The following is a 19468-nucleotide window of genomic DNA, read 5'->3' as shown; positions in this document are numbered from 1 at the left end:
TATAGAGACTGGTAGAAATCATAGAGGGAAGCACAATGGACCAATACAGGTCTAAGTGCATGGGGAAACCCACCCTCTCCAATAACTAACTAACTAACTAACTAAGACCCCTGAAGATGACCATTTAGCGCCGAAACATGTGTCGAAAGGGAAAGTGTAAGAAAGAAGGAAAAATTTCTTGCATTATTGACGGACCGCGTAGTACAGTAAACAGATTAGATATGGTAATGCAACAGGATGCTTAAATACAGGATTGCTTATACGAGCATTTTCATATATTCAGATATAAAAGATGAAATATAAAATTAAATGCTTTATACTTATTTATGGAGATGAGTCTTTCTTGAGGAACCGACAAATCTGCAGCTACTCAAAAATTTCCCAGCATTTTATGGAACCCTAAGGTTCAGTAGCGTGTTCACAAGAGCCCGCCACTCATCCCTATCCTTAGCCAGATCAATCCAATCCATACCATCCAATCCTGTCTCTGTAAGATCCATTTTAATATTGTCCACCCACCTACGCCTTGGTCTTCCCAGTCTTCTGGCTTTCCAAACAATGTCCTATATTCATTCCTCTTCTCCCCCATTCGTGCTACATGCCTGCCCACCTCATCCTCCTTGACTTGTGTTTTATACACACGATAAAGGCTATCCAGGTCCATAATATGGCACATACTGTTTGCTTCTCGACTTGTATGTGGACACGGTTCTGCGTTCGTAACGAAACGCAGTCCTATAAACTTCGCTTTACTGTACTTCCTCGACTTGTTTAACTTAAAATTATCTTGCTCGATATTCCCTTTATAATAATTATGCCAATATAAATTAGGCATATTAGGAATTTATATTGGAATATATTGCATAACTTTGTTTAATGAGAACAGCGATGTCGCTTTGAAGAAGTGGAAGCTCAGATGGGTCTATTAGTTTAATTAGCCTCAGTTTCAGCTTAAGACAAACATTGCCTTCTTCCCCTTGTTCAGTTGAACACATGCATGTCAGCAGTTCACAATATACCCATAGTTCCTTGCATACTACAGTTGTTTTAGTTTCGCAGAAATAATCCCAGAGAGACAATAAACCACTGAATGGACGTTTCTACAGATGGGCGGGGCCAGACGTAGTTAAATTAGGATCCTCAACAATGAAACCTATTATTGTATTGAAGTTAATGAACACCGTTTTTCAGTGGATAGTGTGACTGCTTCCAGTTCATGAGATCCGTGGTCTGATTCTGACTTCGGAAACGCGTTGTCCTGACCAAGGGTTTGTCGACTTTGGGGTGGAAATCCTACATGAAGAGTGGATTTCTGCCCAACGTACCATTCCGAACTCATTAATTCATAAATGACTCCCCTATTTTTGTATACAAAATACACGACGGAGAAAACGTTAAATGGGGTTAAATATGAAGATAAAAAACAAATTCTTTCTCAGTAAATTGTGATATATATTTCTTTCTTGTTCTCCCTATGATTTTTCCTCCTCAAATGAGTAAAAGGAAAAGTCTCTTCATAATTATGTCATTAATTCTTTGAATGAGTTCGAGACCCTTCTACCTGTAACACGAAGGCCCTACGTAAAGGAATCGCTGTCATGAACACAATTAACATAGGCGTCACAGCATATCCACAGAACTGTGTCTTCACGGACAGTTCATAAACCTATTATTGTACTGAAACAAACAAACAAACAAACAAACAAACAAAACTCCGTGATTTTAGTCCGCAAGCGAACTATACCGACCGAGCGACCGCCGCTTGTCGGCGAAGTTAGTTCCTACTTTTGCGAATAGAGAGTGTCGCGTGGTCAGAGCAACGAATCCCCACGGCCGTTAATTTCGGTTTTCTAGACCGGAGCCGCTATTTCCTTGAAATAGCTCCTCAATTATCGTCACGAGGCTGAGTGGACCCCGTTTCAGATCCACTACTTTTCAGAAAAATAAAATCCGGTACCGCCGGGAATCGAACCCGGACCTATGGATCTATAGCCAGGAACTATGAACACTAGACCACATAGGTGGTCACTTATTTGTCTGTCAGGCATAATAAGTACTGTAATCTTATACAATATTAACTCCTCTATGATTATTGCTTACGGAGCACTCGGTAGCATAATTGGTTGAGGCACTATGCTACAAGGCTGAGGGTCACGAGTTCGACTCCCGATGAGTTTAATGAATTTCTTTTTTTCATTTGGCCGAATCCTTCCAGCCGCACTGTGCCTTGGGATCGACTCAACTTCTATCAGAAATGAGTACCAGACATCTTCCTGGGGCTAAAGGACGGCCGGTGCTTAAGGCTGACAACCTCACAGCCATGTGTGAACCTATTGTCTAGAAAATGTGTGAGCCTCGCCATCTCTCAATCCTGTAGGTCTCCATGGCCTCTCACAGGGATAGCTTTACCTTTTTTACCTATGATTATTGTTTTCTGCTGTAACGGTTCATGGAAGTAACAGGGTGCCAAACAAATGACCTGTGGTATATTTCCACAAAGGTCAGAAAAATATCTCTTCCGCTTCCTCGCTCAGGACTGGCTCTGGATCGCAGCATGTCTCCTTCATACAGATGTCGGGACAGTCTCTGAAATAAGGCTGCCGGAGCGTGAAGCTTACTGCTCACTTCCAGTTAGATTCTAGAACGCTAGGAGGGTAAGATTCACGTTCCTTATACACCTTCACATAGTGATATTTAGGCCAGGAACAACTTTATTTGCAGTGTTCTGTAATAACGTCAGGTTACGAAAACATGGTGTGTGTAGGAAAGGTGAAAATTGCATAAACATGCTAATCTTGATAATTTAGAGAATTTACCCTTTTAGAATCCTGACTATATGTAGGAGGTTAATATTTTATAAGCTTGAAGAAACAGAATATCGGAATGAGGAGTGGCTCTACCTGATTTCGGGATAGAGACAATTGCGGCCAGCCTAGTTAATACGGTAACGAAACTTCAGGTTGCATGAGAGAGACAGAATTTGTTATTTAACTCGGTGATTTTTGGCTTCTGAAGATCAACTCTGTGGCACAGAATCATTTACTTTCCTGTTTTGTATCCAATTTACTTTATCATGCACCCGACCCCACCACATCTTTCCTTGGATTACCTGAATCGCTGTCTAACGTAATCGTCGAATTAAATGTTTTTGTATGTTGACATAAGAACGGAAATAAATACTGTCATATGTTTATGGTCGTCGCAAATAAAAACGGGTTCTGGAAAGGATGATTAGATTTATTGACACCTTCTTTTATAGTCACTCTTAATTACAATCAGTTCGCATTATTGTTTCACGTGTTATGAACCTACACATACGCCGAGCTGTACGAAACATAACATAGCGTAATTAGTAAACAGTTGCAGGATTCAATTAGTTGCGTGTGATACAATCACTTAACTCTTAACGAAGGTAAAATCACACAGATATACATACTATCTATGACTCTACAGCCCCTTTGATCTTGGACTGGGGGTCAGCCCGTCGTAAGGCCGCTACCTGCACACAGGACAACACAGACAGAATAAATGCACACACGGACATCCATGCCCCGAGTGTGATTCGAACCCACGATTCCAGCGTTAGAGCGAGCGAAGACAGTTAATGCCACTGTGATCGGCTTATATACACCCGTATGTACATGAAATGATGACTATTGTGGTAACACACCGATGATGAATGCAACATGATGGATATTTATAAATAGTACAAAAATAAGGACGTAGTGGAAATCAATTTTAATTAAAGATGATACTGAAAAATTATATCTACATAAAATAAGGTGTTTTTGTTTGTAATTCATATTATGATCAAAGAATAAAATTCGTTTACTCCATTCCAAGAAGTGAAACAAACGTTGCTGTTGTACAACCCGAAGGTTCTTCTCCAGTTCGACCCACACATATCGTTACAAATTATATCCTTACGGACCACTGTAATATTACCATTTCCTCATAATTTTAAAGTGATATTTCTTCAACAGGGTTTCTCGCCTTTACTGTGTATGGACGTGTTATGTTCCCTCACACGAACGCCATGTACAACCAATTTTAAGCCCCGTGATCTTGCATAAAATGTTTTGAAATTGGAAATATGAACTGATTGGCGGAAGATGTTACAAAACTAGGAGCTATGTGGTTTACACCTGTCCCTTTGTTGTCAGTAACATAAAATTTATAGTCCTCTCTCGATCTAAATACGACGTTGCAGAAACTTACAAAACAACTATCAAAATTTTTATTGTAAACCTATCTGTGTTTCTTTTAATATTTAGTTTTCTGTAAATAGTACGAAGCCATAATTGTTATAATTCCAACCATATGCTAAATGTTTCGTTATTTCAGTTGCTTTATTGGCGTTATTTTAAACTGTTATTGTTAGTTAGGGCACTTGAAATTTACTAAATATTCAAAGTAATACTTAGCTCTCCTTGAAGTATTTTCAACAAAGAATCGAACTGATTACGATTGTTGCTATTGAGCCTCTCCAAATATATTTCGGTAGTTGAAAGATAAAACTAATTCAAGAAATTAATAAGCAAAATCGATCTTCCATACGAGAATCGAATTGTGTCTGTACGAAACTTCTTCATGAAACCAGCTGTCATGAGAGGCGACTCGAAGTTTTTCTTTTCTAGGTCATTGCAAAGTACTTTGTAAGCACTTCGCTGTATATCATTCATGATCTTATCTCTGTAATTGGATGAACATCGTTAAATAACACAAGAACAAATCGAGGTAGCAGCATCATTTTAAGACAGATTTCTCACTGCCCTTCACTGCTTTCCTAAGGCGATGTACAGAAAATTAAAGCCACTGAGGTTTATAAAGGAGGAAGTATGTGTATATAACAAAAGAAAATCTCCTGATTCTGATATAACTAACCGGACTTTTATGAGGTGTCTGTTTCTAATATCAGGAAGCGTCGGCCACGGAAAGTGACTTTCCTAGCCAATTGTTACAGCTGTGCTGAAGGCTTCTTTCACGTAAGGCGCCGAGCTTATTTCACAGGTTAGGTCCGATGTACGCGTGAACACGATAACAATTCTGAATTAATAGCGTCAGCAGACGTGCCCCAAACTTTTCTTCCTCCTCGTTGTTTTTGCTCCAGCTAGAACGATGTGACGTTGTTAAACTCTGAACCTCTTTTGTTTGTGTCACGAATCCCTTATCTTGTTCCCTTGATAAATTTACTGTAGTTTTCGGAACTCTGATCTATATTAAAAGGGAGGAATTAATTAGAAAGTGTTCGAAACTTGAAACTTGTGTTAAATGCACCGTAGAAGTAAGATCCAGCGGTTGCAGGACACGATAGAGTATGTAATTAAGAAACAGTTTGGGAACTATTGCGCACAGTTGTTTCATAGTAGATATCTGAATCTTCAGTGATAATCTTACAAACACTGTTTACTTAAAGTTATATTTTAACTAATTTTAGGGTACAGAGTCCTCCTTGAGTACCTAATAGTCGCTGAAGTGGTAAAGAATTCTTCCCTCTTTCTGTGCAGCATTGAGACTTAGTTGTCATGTCCAAAAGAATCGTTCCTGTCTCCTGTCTTGTTTCATATTAATACATTATGCATACCCTTATCCTCTGTAATTATGATCAGTTTTAATATTATCCTGTCTCAATGCCATTATGTTCTCCAATTAAATTGTTAGATTTGTCATCTTTGTCATACCTGCTACGTACTGCGTCTATTTTGATTTACAGAACGCTCTATAGGGAATTAAAATACGGTTTCCAATTTTCAGGACTTCATATCTGTGGGGTTTGTATCATGTCTGTACAGACCACATGAGAAGCACTACTGAGTAGGCTCCACACGAAGACAGAGACAGAATCCAGGCTCCGAAACTTGTGTTCCAAATAAAAATAGGACGGTATTTTAAATAAAATTATGAGGATGGATAATGTATAGAAACATTGTAGTTTTATTAATATACCACCTTTACAAACTTTTTAGATCTTATTTCATTTTATCTAAAGTCAAATATATTTTCTGTATGAACAGTACACGTTCTGACAGAGAGATCCTACCCTTCAAGTCGAAATCAACTGGTCAAAGGCCTTCTTTTACCCTTGCGCTTTTAGTGCCCTGGAGACTGTAACGATGTTAGTTGATGGTTTAGATTACAGTTTATTTATAAGTTCCTGTAAAACATCGTAAGTTATAGAGAATCAAGTTTCTTTCAACAGAAAAAGCCGGAAAGGAAACGTACAAACAAACAAACTCGGCTGTATAACACTGTTTTATAGTTCTCAAAGTGACATGATATGTATATTTATAGACCAACTGTAATATTTACGTTACGCTGAACCGAGTTTGATACTTTTAAAGTCGTATTTACACTTGGGGAAGCAATATTTTGGTCTAGTTTTCATGGGATTAATGCCAGGACTCCGTAGAGACACATTTAGAATAAGAGTTTTGTCCGCAGAGCTGAATTGGCCTTGTTACTTAGTGTGAGTTCCTGAATTAATATTTCTGATACACCCTCTATCCGCTAAAGTTGGTAATAACTTCGCCGACAAGCAGCGGTCGCTTAGTCGGTATAGTTCGCTTGAGGACTACAGGCCACTGAGTTTGTTTTTGTTTTTTTATACAGCAAAATAGTCCATACTGACGTAATTAACGCATATGGATGCCTTTCTTAAAGAGAAAGACAGCTTAGATTCGATTTTGCAGCCGCATTAAATTTCATCACATATCATTGAATATAAAAACGGAGGCTTTTAGTTAATGTCAGATTAAATAACGGCTTATTTTTGTGCGGACGGAAAGCCTGGTTTATAATTTTTGAAAACTCGTTAAAGAATTTGGAGTGAAATACGTGTGCACGTACTGAAACATGGAACCAGGTGTACTCTGGATTTGGGAATATTCTTCATTCCCTTCATAATACCAGGATAAACTGATCTGGGACGAGACTATTTTTTGCGCAATCCTTTCCGCTTAAAAAGGAAAACTAAACCAAATATGCATCGGGCCATGTATAATGGTGCATTATATTGTACACTGCCAAATAATCCCACAGAATTATATAGTCACATACCCGCATAGACATTCATTTTCCTACGAAATATAGTTCATGACGAAATCAGTAAAGTCAGAAAAGTTATTCTTATATTTCTGACATATAAAGAAAATCCACAACGGTCACGGTACCCGCGCAGTCTAAGGCATCAACTGTTTTCGCTCGCTTGCACCCTGGGAACGTGGGTTCGAATCCCACACAGGGCATGAATGTTTGGTATGTGAATGCGTTTATTCTGTGTTTGTGTTCTGTATTTAGGTAGAGGCCTTGTGACGAGCTGATCACTCGTACAAGGAGTCTTACCGTCTGAGAGAAATTATTACGGAACTGAATAAGAAGCTTGGGCCCTGAATGGGCTGGAAGAGCCAATGGAAAAATAAGGAAGTCCCACACATTTGTCGAGAAAAGAGAGATTTTGCTTCCTCTTTACCACTGAAGAATACCACTTAGCATTAACTGGACGTCAGAAGGGAAACGTTGTGCTTTATAAAAATATTCTCTGCTAAACTTTTCCCTGTGTCCTTTATGACTAAAAGATATTTAGTTAAACTAAATAATAATAAATAAAATAGATCAGTAATTTGGGACTTCAATAAGGGTAGTGTCATATTTTTTTTCCCCTTGGCATTACAGCCCCAGTGGGCCTAGGCCTACCTCCATGAACTTCTCCGTTCAGTTCGGTTTTTCTAGATCTTACACATTCGGTAGGACTCCTTGGGCGGGTTATCAGCTCGTCACAAGGCCTCTACCTGTACACAAACACAGAAAAACGCACACACACAAACTAAACATCCATGCCCTGAGTGGGATTCGAACCCACGATCCCGGTTTCCAAGCGAGCGAAGACAGTACATGCCTTAGACCGCTCGGCTACCGTGACCGGCAGTGTCATATGTACGACGATGAATTCCGTATTACCACGGACTTATATTAATTGTTTGTAAACGTTTACTGACCTCTTTACAATACCGTCTCTGCTGCTTAAGTTATAAACCGTTGAGAATCCACATCTAAATCTGCTCTCTGTATGCAGCCACGACTTAGCTTGTGCTGCACATGCACTGAATTCATCATAAGAACCACACCGAGCGAACTTCTGTCACCCCATAACAAATTAGTTTTTTGCAACATGAACAGGCAAAAGGAATAATCATCGTGCCTTTTGAAGCGCGTGCGAACAACCACCTCATGATATGATGGCTGAGTAAAAGAAGTTCAGATCAATTCCAAATTAATTCCAAAATCCGAATAGCGATTCACACAGTAATAAAACATCGATATTCTGTATCTCAGAAAACAGTGTATTCTGAAATGTGACGCCATGTAATCTGGTAGAAAGATCCAGAAATTTCGGATGTACCCGCTGCCTCAATCTTCAGGCTATACTTAACCACTCTTTTATCCTGGAGATGGAAGCATCAGGCTCCTCCGAAAGGTTGGTAACTTTGTACAAGACCGTAAGCTCTCACATTCCAGGTGACAGTACTCACTATATCAGTTGCCATGACAACCTCACATTTCTCCAATACTTTTAACAGACACAGTGTTTACGTGAGGGTCGCGGTTTTGCAGAACATAAGCCACATTATTAGCATTGGCACTGAAGTGCGAACATTTTGCGCACTCTCATAAATTCGTCGCAGTGATTTCAACTCTTGTGTTCTCACAATACGTCTGTACGTATATCCCTTCTGTTTCCGACAAATCCATGTCAATATATTGGGTTCAGTTCTACACAACTACAACATTATGAGCTTATGTAGCGATTAGAAGTACATATTTTGCTGCTGATTGGGGAATACAGTGTGATTAATGTTGCTGAGGTTTGGAACATCACCAAGCGAATTGGCAAAATGTCAAATGCGTAATTCATATACTCGTAAGCTAGCACAGCCACCTTCTCTATAATAGGCGGATCTAGAGAGACCAGATTAATTGTATTTTCTTAAAAGGCGCGAGGTAAATTTTCCCTTTATTTAGGTCCGAGCCGTGAAGGCGTATTCGGGAGTGGAGGTATAGTTCCGCGTATCCTTATACTCGTCACTAGATGGCCGTGAGAATTCAGCTGCTGCATATTCATCAGCGGAACTCGTTGCTTGTGAGCATGAGTAGAACCCATAGCCAGTCTGATGAAGAGAGAAATCCTTACCCATGCCGGATACCGAACCCCAGTCTCCCGGCCAGCAAATATTCACTTCACTGGTGTTTCACTGCTTAACAGGAAGTAAACCAATATGAACAGTGCGCCGCCCCATAGCTCAAGCGGTTAGTCGTTGGCTTCCCACCGCGGAGACCCGGGTTCGATCCCGGGTCTGGTCAAGTGGGATTTGTGGTGGACAAAGTGGCTCTGAGGCGGGTTTTCTCCGAGTACTTCGGTTTCCCCTGCCAATCTGCATTCACCAAATTCTCCATCATCATAATCACCCGAGGCAGGCTACAATAGGCCAATCAGTGGGTGCCGTGCCGAGTCGACCCAGTTGGACTCCACCCCCGACTAAGCGAATTAAAAAATAATATGAACAGTGTCGTTACTGTTAAAATAATGATATATCTCAGAAAATGGTTGCGAAAAATAGCGATCTTAAAGATCTAAAATTACTTACTTTCTGAAAAATAATACATTAAACGAATAGTGTTAATAGTGGTCGAGTTTTCCGTGTGCTTAATTAATTGAGCACTACGCCATGAAGAGGTATGGGGAAGTGGAGTTATAGCTCTACCATTCTTGACCTCGTCACTAGATGGACAAATAGTGTTAACGCGAAAGTAAATAATATAGTATGCTCCTGTATTTACATTATATTTGTATTGTTGTTCTGATTAAGTAATTTTGTTCCTTTAGTAAGGATAAGACGTGTACAAATGCTGTACGCGATAGTTCATCAGGCTGGTGGCCTGTGAAGATTGTGAATAGATGTATTCAGGGTTGTAAGCAAGCTCACAAAAATAATTAGAAACTCCGTGGTTTTAGTCGGCACGCGAACACTACCGACCAAGCGACCGCCGCTTGTCGGCGAAGTTAGTGCCAACTTTAGCGGACAGAGGGTGTCACGTTGTCAGCGCAACGAATCCCCACGGCCGTTAATTTCGGTTTTCTAGACCAGAGCCGCTATTTTTTCCATTCAAGTAGCTCCTCAATTATCCTCACGAGGCTGAATGGACCACGTTCCAGACCCACTTCTCAGAAAATCTGTTAGAACCGGGAATCGAGACTGAGACCTCTGGACCTGTAACCAGGATCTCTGACCACTAGACCACAGAGGCCGTCAAGCAAGCTCGCCAGATAGTTCTTCAATTGTTGTACATACGATTATTTATGTGTAAGTGTGATGTTATAGGAACATCGTGGCGTATTCCAACTATGTAACGTGTTTCAATAACAGAAGTAGTGCCCGAAGCGCATAATCACGTAGCCACACACGCAGCTTCTCGGGCTTAATGTGCAATTGCAGTTTGCTCAGGCGCTTCTTGTTCTGCGGTGATTTCACTTCATGTACGCGCCATCACGTTACTGTATCTTCTCTGTAGTTCGTTTCCTTGACACCAGCCTCATCAACCAATGTACGTGTATTTATGCCTACGAGAATGAATCTGGTCCACCATTCGCGATTAAGGCCGCGGGGTGTCTCTCGTCTCCTTAAAGATTTAGACGAAAAGCAGCAGAGATGTTCGAGACGCCCTAAATGCCACTAATTTCAGTAATTTGTTTTCCTTTTTTGGCTAACGTTTTAATTTTTAACCCTTTCACTGCAATATTTTGAAGTACTGACAAGTACTTTCAGTCATAAATTGATATCAATATTTCAGATGTCGATTGAGTGTCCTCATTGTAGGTCTGTCGCCATTTGCCGAAAAGAAGCGTCTTCTAGAACCTGGCTCTAGTCCAGTATTCAAAAACTTTCAAGGATTTATTAACTTGGCCATCCATTCAGACCTTCAGTGTAAAGTGAGGCGGTATGCAACCTATAGAAATGACTCCAAATTATTTTATAGCCGTATACTTTAATGAAGTTTAATATTTTTTTGTTCTCATGTCTGTAGCCACTGTCGGCAGCGCCATTCGCCGACAGACACCGCCCAACTTCAACACATGCTACCGTAAAGGCCCTTAATAGTTTTAATACCTACTGTCCTGTTCGTTGCATAGATTCATAGGTGTTAATGTGCAAGTTTCATAGATTCTAAAGGTCTCTGACGGTGGTGTGTAGTACTCAGAATTAGTGGGTTTTTGGACTTTGTCCATCGTCCCGTTTTCTAGAATACCGGACAATGGACAAAGTCCAAAAGCCCAGTAATTTTGAGTTTAATGTTCTACATTTATGTTTTTGAATTGTTAACCTTATTTCAGTATTCTGTTTTATTAGCTCCTTATCTTTTTGTTTATGGAATAATATGTGCATTTGGCACACATATCAACTGCTCCATTTACGCATTATCAGTAATTCTGACGAGAGGCACATGAATGACGCTAGAATGAAGACAATAGAAACGGTAGACATTCTGGACTTCATCCCACAGAAGTAACAATTTTAGTATTTTTATTATGAAATGTGTCAGAGAAATTCGGAGATACGAGATGCAAGTCACTCAGACGTTAAGCAGTGTTTTTCAAACTTCCGCAAAAAACTGAACAGCTTCTGTTATCCGCCTTACAAAAAAATATTATAACTGAACATAATGGAGTATTATTATATATTATTTATTCAAGAATTCTCTAAATAAATCTAATTCTAAAAGTTTTCAATAGCTACAGATCTCCTATCTATATCCCTTACAAAACACTACACCAACAATACTTGTGTCTCGAAGCCACTCTTTGTGTATGATTGACGCTGGATCGAGCTGTGGGACAAAAAGAAGATTGCAAGAGTTTTGATGCCCTACAGTTAAAAAAATGGAATAGAAATTCTATTAAGAATGAGGAAAAAGAGTTAGAGTGGTACTGAGGAGGGACAGAGAGAAAAAAGTTAAAGAAAAGCGTGTTATTGAATTTGAAATCGCTTTAGTAAGAATGAGATATTTTTCTCCCATCCTTCTCTCATACTGTACAGTCGTAACCATGAGGGAAGCGAAGCATAAATGCTGCCACAGCTCTATCAGGAAGAACAAGTGGACTGGAAATATTGTTCAGACTGGAAGCAATACCCCTACCTTTTTGTTGCAGTGTATGGAATAAGTTTCATGGGACGTGTTACATCGAAGCTTATTGGGTACAAAGTAGACAAATACACATATTTTCATACTGTTGATTTTACTATTTAAAATTTTATTTTCAAATAAACTATTCATTTCCAATAATATGAATATTAATTAATTTTAAATTATATAGGTTTTAATTCGGTTTAGAAAACAAGAGATTAATGGCCGTGGGGATTCGTTGCGCTGACCACGCGACACCCTCTATCCGCAAAAGTTGGCACTAACTTCGCCGACAAGCGGCGGTCGCTCAGTCGGTATAGTTCGTTAGCGGACTACAGGCCAAGGAATAGGTTTTAATGATAAGAAATATATTTATGAAATATGGTAAAGAATTAAATGATCCGATTAGGCTCACACATTTTAGAACCCCCTCCCCGACTGCATCACGTTATGAAACGAAGTTTTCACTAGAAAATATCAGCATGGGACATCCAAGAAATGTTCATCAAAGCATATTAGAAAAATGCTTAGAAATTATCAAGTTTCACAGGAAACCTTATAACATTATATTTCATTCGATTAAAAGTTATATTGCTTGTAAATCTATGTTAGAATTGCAGGCTATATTTAGTAGAACTTCCTTTGTTCTCAGCATGCACATAAAATTATATCCATGAGGTAATTATTTAATTAAAAGGTAAAGCTGTCCTGTAGCAGGCCGTGAGAGCCCATAGGGTTGTGAGTCACCGAAGCTCTCGTTTTCTAGACAACTGGCTCACAGGTGGCAGTAAAGTTGTGAGGCTTACGCGCCGGCCGCTCTTTAAGCCCGAGGAAGATTCCTGTTACTCATTTCTGCTAGAGGCTAAGTCGAACGCAGGGCCATAGTGCGGCTGAAAGGATTAGGTAAATTGATAATAATCCGCCTCATCGGAACTCGAACCCGCGACTTTCCGTTTTGTAGCATAGTGCTTCAACCAACTACGCTTCCGCGTGCCCCATTGTTTAAATATTGGGCCCTATTTCAGGACTTCCTTAAATATACCGCTGTCGCGTCGTTAAGGATAACTGACCTCCCCTCCCTCTGCCAATCAATACCATTAGCCCTTGGGTTCTACATTCGTTGCCTTTCACTGTTGCGGTAGTGAGAATTCCTGACATATTCCTTAATTTTATGCGTAGTGACAGAAATAATATACTGTATATTAATATTAGTTTTACATTAAATAAATTGCGAGAGGCAGTGTTTCGAATGCTTCCTGTTTATTTACCGCTTTCTCTATTCTTTACATTATTAACCATACTTTTGAAAATTAATTGTAAAACGACGTAGTGAATAATTGTTTGTGAAGGATATGAGAGGAAGCTACTGTGGTGTAATTTGAGGTACTATCCTTGCATTTATTCGGAAAGACTGAAGAAAACTACAGAAAACCTCAGATGACTGTTGGAGGATCCACAGCTGAACCCGGGACTTTTCGAATCCTAAGTAGAAAATGCTAACCATTTGATCTTGACATTTCGGTAGTGAATTCTCAGCCAATTAAAAATTCAAACATGCACTTTTTTGTTATTGTACTGCCTGGCTACAATTCTTATTGAATATCTGGTTAAACAGATCGAATTCGCTCTCTTTTTAACCAGAGGACCAACTGTGCGATACGCATTGGTCTGATCAGTCTGAGGCCTTGTCAGTAATTGGAATGAAACCCCATTGTCGCCACCGGCTTTCCACCATTGCAATTTGTTCCCTTCTCCGGAATCTACGTGAGCCATTCGGACCCGTTGCGTTGCGAGGGTCCCACTCTGCTCACGTAATGTGATTCTTTCATCACCGCACTGCGCATGCTCCTGATGCAGTTTTCCCTATTCTCTTAACATTTTATGCTTTTTCCTAAAGCTCATGCTTGTTTGCAGGAAAGTAGGAAAGGATAATTAACGAACTCCGTGGATCAATGTCCATCCTGAGAAGCTGCTAATTGCTTAGTTCCTCGAGGTGTTCTTCACCATTTATGGAACTCGAAGGTGCATTGCTGAGTTCACAAGAGCCCGCCAATGTATAGTATTATCAACTAGTTGATCCACTTCACAGCCACGCACCATGTTTCTTATTTTAATATTATCCCCCTATCTACACATAAGCGGTCTCATCAACAACTCGTGGTTTGTTGACTAAAATTCTGAGTACATATCCAATCTCCCCCATATCATCCTTTTGATTTGCTCTGCCTAAAAATATTTGGTGAGGAGCTCAAACTATGAATCTCCTCGTTATATCATTATGCAGCATTCTCCGCCCTTCTCTTACTTTAACTATCTTACGTCAATTATTATCTTTAATGTATTTTCCTTGACGGTTTTATTGTGTGTGTTTCCCTTTCGGTGAGTGACGAAATTTCGCACCTTTACAAAGGAATTCTCCAATCTATTCTTTAGACGTGATACGAGGGCAAATCAAAAAGTCTTTGCCCCTATTTTTTTCAGCCACATTAATACACATACAGGTAAATCAAAATATAGGCAGAGTTCTAAGTACCTTTGAATATTTCTCCACATAGTAACCGTCCCGGTTCAGGCATTTGTCCCATCGCATCACTAGTTTGGAGATACCGCTGTTGTAGAATTCGGCCGGTTGAACGCGGAACCACCGCCGTACACCGGTTTTCGCGTCGTCGTCGGAAATGAACCTCTGTCCTTCCAGGAACTTCTTCAGTGGACCGAACACGTGGTAATCACTGGGGGCGAGGTCTGGACTATACGGTGCATGCTCCATAATCTCCCATCCGAATGACTGCAGGCGGGCAGCGGTCCTGTTTGCCACATGAGGCCTGGCCTTGTCATGGAGGTGAACCACATCGTCCACGAGAATCCCCGGCCGCGGGAGATTATGAAGCATGCACCGTATAATCCAAACCTCGCCCCCAGTGATTACCACGTGTTCGGTCCTCTGAAGAAGTTCCTGGCAGGCCAGAGGTTCATTTCCGACGACGACGCGAAAACCGCTGTCCGGCGGTGGTTCCACGCTCAACCGGCCGAATTCTACAACAGCGGCATCTCCAAACTAGCGGTGCGATGGGACAAATGCCTGAACCGGGGTGGTGACTATGTGGATCAATATTCTAAGGTACTTAGAACACTGCCTGTATTTTGATTTCCCTGTATGTCTATTATTGTGGCTGAAAAAATAGGGACAAAAACTTTTTGATTTGCCCTCATATAGTTATTATGAAGATGAAGTTTTTTTAATTGTATGAAAGTGATCATTCACCTAATTTATGTGCTCTGAACTAGAAACCTAATGTAATTTGGATCTGAATTTTCATTCTCATACTGGTTATTGTGAATGGTGCGATGTGATGCCCTGTAAACTAGTAGAAATATACCAACGTTTCGGAGGAAGGTAAGTCCTTCTATCTTTGGTGTAGAAGAGTAAAATAAAGAAGACAACAACAGAAAATAGGCGGTAAAGCAGATATCTGTCTTGTCTTATATCTGAAAACAACAGGACGACTTTTAGATATAGACAAGACGGTGGATAATGTCCAAAAACATAATATTTGTAGTAATGTGCCATCGCCACAAAGTCTTAGATCTTAGATCTCTGTCTGTTACGCGCCATCCCATTGCTTTGTGCTTTTTCTCTGTTTGAACTGTGCCAGGATATATATCACATTGTCACGTAGTATTATGTGACTATAGACGGGGTTTGGATTGGTGAATAGATTTACTGCCCAATTACAGTTCGTAACTACAAATAACTATAACACTATCGGTGTTTCCACGCTTTACATTTCACTAGAACACACGGTCTAGTGTTCTCAGCCGGTTACTAGACGATTCCTGGTAACGGCTCCAACAATGGCTATTCATCTGCCTCCGACTCAGGTTCTGTCTTCACGGATTCCAGTAGAGAACTGACTACCAAGTGACCTTTTCCCTTGCTTATAAAATCTCGGCACGGACCAAATTGAAAACATAGCTCTTCCATTGTTGTAGTCCAACTCTTACATTATTAAGACTCTGCTGCCAAGCAATGAAAATGGTTTATCGAACCGTTGCTCAGAAACATCCCAGGTATATCAGCCCATCTCACGGTCATTGCATAGCCACGGTTCAACGCGCTGCAATATTATGGTTTCATTATGAATTACGGTGCCTAAACACAACTCATCTACTTATTTTTGCTCGACTGCTTGAAGAATAGTGTTCTTGAATATATAATAGTCACTCTGGTTGTCAAGAAATTGCCCGCCAGTTGCAGAATTCGGAAGTTCCTTTCCGTTTTCTCAACATTCAACTCCCCCCCTCCTTTCCATATTCACTAACCTAAGACGATTAATCCAGTCGGTATCCTGACATCCTATTTCTCTAAGATTCATTTCAATAGTACTCTGCCATCTAATCGGCCTTACAAATAGTCTCCTCTCGTCAGTTTTCTAACGCACGTCGCTTCAAAGCAGAAGAAAATGTTTATGCAGAACAGAGCACGTGTGCAGGGTGCTGTGCTATTCAAAGTCCAGACTGTTTAAACGTTCTAGTTCCTGATCTGTGTGGCGAGGCTCGTCGGCTCGCATGGAGCTTTGTATTGTTACGAGCTGTGAACTCCGCTTGTGTCACATGATAATATGTAAATTAATTTCTGACGTGAATAACAGTGACGGATTTATTGAGTGCGTATGATAAGATCAGAATATATGAACCCATTCTTTACCTGTTGTTTTATGTGAGTGTGAAACTTGATCTGCAGACTGAAGAAGAATATAATTTGTGGTTGTCGATGAAAACAGTGCTGGGAGGAATATTTAGAACTTTGAAGAAGGAAGTAACAGGAGGGTGGAGAAAATTACACAATGAAAGACTTCATGCTCTTTGATGTTCACCGTATTAATAATGTGAAGTGTAAGAGAGGCTACGTATGTGGTATGCATGGGAGAGATAAGAAATGCGTACAAAAATTTTAGTTTCTCTATAAATTCAGACATCAAAAAATAGATATAATTGTAATATTAAAATAATCTTAGGCAATTGGGATATGATTATGTTCATTGGTTTCGTCTCCATGAGGATGTGGTCCACAGCAAACCGGAAGAACACAATTTATGTCCAGTCATTAAAGTGTAGAGACCACAAAATTTGGCTGGCATCTTACGTGTATTCGCTTTATTTTGGTTTCACTTCTGTGTATTATGTTTTTGTCTGCTCATTTTCCCGTTTGTTAAAGAATGGTTTTATTCTTGCATTGTTAGGGTAGCGTAGTTGGTTGAGGCACTATGCTACAAGCCGGAAGGTCGCGGGTTAAAATCCCGAAGATGTCACTGGATTTTTTCAGTTGACATAATCCTTCCAGCCGCATTATGGCTCTGGGTTAGACTCAACCTATAACAGAAATGAGTACCAGGAATATTCTTGGAATATTCTTGGGGGTAAAGGGCGGCCGGCGCGTAGGGCTTACAATCTTGCCGCCATCCATCAGTCTATTGTCTAGAAGATGAGGAGCCTCAACATCTCACAACCCTGTAGGCCTCCACGGCCACCTTTACTTACTTTACTTGTTACTATACGACATCCTCCATTTTCTTACATACTTCTTTGCAGAGCTTCGTGGTTACTTCGTATCCTAAGGCAACCTGGTTGGATTCTCAGTCCAGCAGGTTAGTCATTGGAATGGCACCTTAGATTGATCTCAAACACTTCCTTTGATATTCTTCTGCAGTCATGCATAGCTCTTATCGTCCTTGCGTGTGACACCATAGCTGATGACGTGTCAAGTCTAGATAGTTTGGTTAAGTGAACCAGGACAATGTCGCTATCTTTTTCCACTCTATAACTGGAATTATACGGGATGATTCATCATTTGGATTATCGAGTTTAGCATTGTCTTGCTGATTGTAGTATTGTCATTTTCAAGTCGTTGATGGTGGGTATTTGAAATGCATTTTTATCGATACGATCAGTTATGACATGAACTTTGTAGCATTTCTATTTGAACACGGAACTTGTACAAAGGCAGTAGGCAGTGTCCTGTAATATCTTGCTCACTTGCAGGTAGAAACATGAACATAAAGATATTTAGTAAATGTGGGTTCCCTGTGCTGTCCCGAGGCTCACAGATCATAACTTGATGCAGATATAGAGTGACATAGTAGGAGGCGGAGTCCAGGTGTGTCCACTCGGCACGTCGGCCACTGATTGGCCTATTGTACCTTCCCCGGTTGATTATGACAATTGAGACTTTGGTGTAATGAAGATTGGCAAGGGAAACGGAAGTACTCGGAGAAAACCTACCCCAGCGCCACTTTGCCCACCACAAATCCCACTTAACCAGACCCGGGCTCGAACCCGGGCCGCCGCGTTGGAAAGCCAGCGACTAACCGCTTGAGCTATGGAGCGGCCTAATTTTTTACTTTAGTATTTCGTTTAGCTAGTTCTTTCTCATATACAAAGAAACGAATTATTGGTTCTTGCCGAACTGTCTGGTTTTCTGACTGGCAGTGTCACACAGTCCGTCCCGTTTATTTTTTGAGTTGCTTCATGACGTTTTCGGGTGGTCAACTGTACAGCGTCGGATGCTAGGAGGTCTGACGGAAGTGGAAGGAATTTGGAAGGAATCAAAAAAGTAAAAAAAAAAAGTGGAGATATCCGTGTAACAGGTCGTGGAGGCCCATAAGGTTTTGAGGTGTTGAGGATCCCATATTTTCTAGAAAATCGGCTCATAGATAGCGGCAAGTTTGTCAGGCTTACGCGCCGGCCACCCTTTACCCCCAAGAATATTCCTGGTACTCATTTCTGTTAGAGGCTGAGTCTACCCCAGGGCAATAATGCGGCTGGAAGGATTAGGTCAATTGAAAAAAAATCCAATGACCTCATCGGAACTTGAACCCACGAACTTCCGGCTTGAATCATAGTGCCTCAACCAACTATGCTACCGCATGCTTCAATCGTGGCTTAATCGATGTATTATCCTGGGAATGAGCAACACTACGGAAAATGTAAGTCAGTATAGCCGGTGTTTCGGCCAGGGTTCGAAACGGGCACCTCTCAGATATAAGTCTAAAACGTTACGGACTGACCGACATTCTCTGTTATCCGTGTAATATAAATTACATGTCCCCCCATATTCCATAAAAAAGTTTTTTAATTCCTCACTTTACTCTTTTCGGTTTCTTGTTTCTAAAATGAGAAGGAATAATTGAAGAAGTTTCGAGGCACCTTTTTTTTTTTTTTGCTTTTTAATCATCTCCCATCATATCTCGAGAGACGGTGCAGAGGAACAAAAGGTCCTTTATAGAGTCAG

This window comes from Cryptotermes secundus, unplaced genomic scaffold (genome assembly GCF_002891405.2).
Source record: "Cryptotermes secundus unplaced genomic scaffold, Csec_1.0 scaffold444, whole genome shotgun sequence".
Lineage (NCBI taxonomy): Eukaryota > Metazoa > Arthropoda > Insecta > Blattodea > Kalotermitidae > Cryptotermes > Cryptotermes secundus.
The sequence above is the reverse complement of the archived record's forward strand: the minus strand, read 5'-3'. Positions refer to the sequence as shown.